Source organism: Rhinolophus sinicus, chromosome X (genome assembly GCF_036562045.2).
Source record: "Rhinolophus sinicus isolate RSC01 chromosome X, ASM3656204v1, whole genome shotgun sequence".
Classification (NCBI taxonomy): domain Eukaryota; kingdom Metazoa; phylum Chordata; class Mammalia; order Chiroptera; family Rhinolophidae; genus Rhinolophus; species Rhinolophus sinicus.
In genome coordinates, this window is record NC_133768.1 from 51,028,490 (window position 1) to 51,032,804 (window position 4,315).

A 4,315-nucleotide genomic window follows, 5' to 3' on the forward strand; every position below is an offset into this window, starting at 1 on the left:
TTTGTAAGTTGTTAATTTTATTTAATTTTATTTTTTGGATAGCCATTTTCTCCAGGACCATTTGTTGAAAAGACTATCTTTGCTCCTCTGTCAAAGATCAGATGACCATATTTATTTGGGTCTATTTATAAGTTCTATTTTATTATTGATCTATATGTCTGTTATTTTATTGATACCATGTTATCTTCATTACTGTAGCTTTAGAGTAAGTTTGAAGTAAGATGGTGTTAGTGCTCCAACTTTGTTTTTTCTCCTTCATTATTGTGTTGGCTATTCTGGTTTTTTGTCTGTCCATATAAACTTTAAAATCAGTTTGTCAATATCCAAAAATATCTTTCAGATATTTTTATCGGGTTTTCACTATATCTATAAATTAAGTTTCAAATTCCACTTCTTCATTGTTGGTTTATAGAAAAGCAATTGACTTTTGTATAACAACCTAGTATTGTACATCCTTGCTATGATTGTTTATTAGTTTCATGAGGTTTGTTGTTGTTGATTCTTTGGGATTTTTTTCATAGATAATCACGCCCTCTTTGAAAAAAGAAAGTGTTATTTTTTTCCTTTCCAATATGTATATATTTTACTTTTTTATGTGATAAAATAATTTAATTCTCCCTGTACATTTCTGTCCATATGAGCCAACAGAAATCAAGAATGCATACTTTACAATATTTACTATTTTGAGATATTCAATTCAATCCAGATGGCAAAGGTAGAATTCTGTCGCTAATGAAATGTTTAAAAATATACATTAAATGAAAAAAAATGTTTTTACATGACAAAAAATAATCTTCCGTATTGCCATAAATTGCAGATCACTGAAATTTTAACTCTTTAGATGATTTCAGTTCAGTTTTTGCTTTCAAAATCTAGAGACAATCAAAAAGAAAAAGCATTGGCCGAATGCCTATCTGCTTTCACATTTCCCTTTCTTGCTTTGACTACTTGTTACACTGTTTAAAGAAGATGCTGAAGGTGCTCTTGCATGAGCTGTGGTCTTTAGATGGTCAAAAATTTTATTCCAAGATGGAAATTCACTATGGCAAGTTGTGCAGTTGATAAGAACATCATTAACTGTTTGTGGTTCAGCAAGTACTTTGACAGACTTTTTCATATTTTTGGCTTTCTTTCCTTTGGGTTTAGGAACACTTTTACCATCACTTTTTGAGTCATCACTTAGTTCAACAGTCTCTGTGACACTGACATTTTCTTGGGGACTAGGTTCCAATTCTTTGGCACTGTAATGATTTAAGTTGGTATATTCTGGTTGAAACTTTACTCCTTTTCCAGTTCCATTTTCATTGAAATTATCATTATAATTCTGCATGGGTTACTGTTTCTTTTTCTTCTGTTTTTTAGAAAGCTTTTGTTTCTTCCTCAGAATTGGCATTTAATAGATTTTCACTAGTCTGGGGTCCTGAAAAGTTTTTCTTCTTCCTCCTCTAACTCTTGTTTTAACAAGACAATCATTTCCCGATGCTTCTTGGGTTTTCCGTGATTCCTCATAGCCTTTTCTCTCTTGAAAGACTTGTCAAATGCTGGGCAGTAAAGGACATCATAAAGCTCTGCAACCTCGGCTTCATTGCTATCTTTACCATCCTGTCCATCTTTGAGCTCATGTTCCTTCATTTCATCTTCATCCGACCTACCTCCAAATTCCTTTTCATACCACGCCTCCATCTCCCTGAGCTCCTTCTACAAATCAGCCAGCGTCATCCTGATTTCTTCTTTGTACTGCTCTGCCAGTTGTGCCTGCTTTAGCTTCTGCTGCTGCCTCCTCTCTTCGGCTTTCTTTGCCTTCTCTGCATTCTGTTCTTACACCAGTTTCCAATGAACCTACACTCTTTTATCTCACCATTCTTCCAATTTCCTTTCTTTATCTCGAATCTTTTTGTTTTCTATTTCCACGGCTCTTTTCTCCCAGAGGTTAGAATTTTGTTGAGTATCACATAATTCTTTCCAAGAAAAGTTTTCTTGAGTGTAAAAACTATGCAAAGAAGTGTAGGAACTGTGGACTATTGAGTCATAGTCACTCTGGGAGTCTCCAAAGTTAGAAAACCCTCAGCATCCTCTTCTAATACAGATTCTAGTTCTTCCTTCACAATCATTTCAAAAATATTATAATACACTGTATAAAAGCCCCTTTCATCTACTCCATAACCAGAGTAACAGGTAACAGTGAAATAGTGAAGCAAATCTAAGCTGTCATCTTGATATTTACCATCAAGCCTGTCTTTGAGCAAAGCCTCTCTATGATTATCATAACATGCTTCTTCCTGAGGGTCACTGAACACATTATATACTGCTTGGATTAATTAATTAATTAATTAATTAAAACTGTTCAGCTGCTACTGCAGCATATCCAGATTCTTTTCAGGTGACATTTAAGGGCCAGCATTTGACAGCCATTTTTTTTTTTTTTTATTAAAGTTTCTTGGGGTGACATTTGTTAGTAAAGTTATGTAGATTTCAGGTATACAATTCTGTATTACACCATCTATAAATCCCATTGTGTGTTCACCAACCAGAGTCAGTTCTCCTTCCATCACCATGTATTTGATCCCCTTTACCCTCATCTCCCAACCCCCAACCCCTTACCTCTGGTAGCCACTAAACTATTGTCTGTGTCTATGAGTTTTTGTTTCTCATTTGTTTGTCTTGTTCTTTTGTTGTTTTTGGTTTATATACCACATATCAGTGAAATCACATGGTTCTCTGCTTTTTGTGTCTGACTTTTTTTTTTTAATTTATTGGGGTGACAATTGTTAGTAAAATTACATAGATTTCAGGTGTACAATTCTGTATTACATCATCTATAAATCCTATTGTGTGTTCACCACGCAGAGTCAGTTCTCCTTCCATCACCATATATTTGATCCCCCTTAAACCCCCTACCCCACTTACCCTCTGGTAACCACTAAACTATTGTCTGTGTCTGTGAGTTTCTGTTTCTCATTTGTTTGTCTTGTTCTTTTGTTGTTTTCGATTTATATACCACATATCAGTGAAATCATATGGTTCTCTGCTATTTCTGTCTGACTTATTTCGCTCAGCATTACACTCTCAAGATCCATCTATGTTGTCACAAATGTTCCTATATCATTTTTTCTTACCACCGAATAGTATTCCATTGTGTATATATACCACAATTTCTTTATCCATTCATCTATTGAAGGATATTTTGGTTGTTTCCATGTCTTGGCCACCATAAACAAAGCTGCATTGGACATTGGAGCACACGTGTCTTTATGTATAAAAGTTTTCAGATTTTTCGGGTAGATACCCAGGAGAGGCATTGCTGGGTCATATTGCAAATCTGTTCATAATTTTTTGAGGAACCTCCACACTCCCTTCCATAATGGCTGCAACAGTCTGCATTCCCACCAACAGTGTATGAGTGTTCTTATTTCTTCACAGCCTCTCCAATACTTGTTACTATTTGTCTTGTTGATGATAGCCAATCTGACTGGGGTGAAGTGATATATCCTTGTGGTTTTTATTTGCATTTCTCTGATGATTAGTGATGTTGAGCAATTTTTCATATGTCTATTTGCCATTTGTATGTTCTCTTCGGACAAATGTCTCTTCAGCTCCTCTACCCATTTTTCAATTGGGTTGTTTCTTTGTTTGTTGTAGAGTTGCATGAGTTCCTTGTATATTTTGGATATTAGCCCCTTATCAGAGGCACTGTTTGCAAAAATATTCTCCCATTCAATTGGTTGCCTCTTTATTTTGTCTATGGTTTCTTTTGCTGTGCAGAAGCTTTTAAGTTTCAAGTAGTCCCATTCGTTTATTTCAGCTTTTACTTCCATTGCCTTTGGAGTCAAATTCATAAAATGCTCTTTGAACACAAGGTCCATAAATTTAATACCTATGTTTACTTCTATGCAATTTATTGTGTCAGGTCTTATGCTTAAGTCTGTGATCCATTTTGAATTAATTTTGGTACATGGTGACAGATAGCAGTCCAGGTTCATTCTTTTGCATGTGGCTATCCAATTCCCCTAGCACCATTTATTGAAGATGCTGTCTCTTCTCCATTACATGTTTTTTGCTTCCTTGTCAAAAATTTTCTGTCCACATTTATGTGGTTTTATTTCTGGGTTCTCAATTCTATTTCATTGGTCGATGTGTGTGTTTTTCAGCCAACCCCATGCTGTTTTGATTATTGTAGCCCTGTAGTAAAAGCTAAAGTCAGGGAGTGTGATACCTCCAGTATTGTTCTTTTTTCTTAAGATTGCTTTGGCTGTTCAGGGTCTTTTGTGGTTCCAAACAAATCTGATGATTTTTGTTCTATTTCTTTAAAAAATGC

At 35.0% G+C, this 4,315-nt stretch overlaps 1 pseudogene; it reads right to left on the minus strand.

Moving 5' to 3' along the window:
- Window positions 1-910: 910 nt before the first annotated feature.
- Window positions 911-2,312, minus strand: LOC109438475 (dnaJ homolog subfamily C member 21; annotated as a pseudogene).
- Window positions 2,313-4,315: the final 2,003 nt, after the last annotated feature.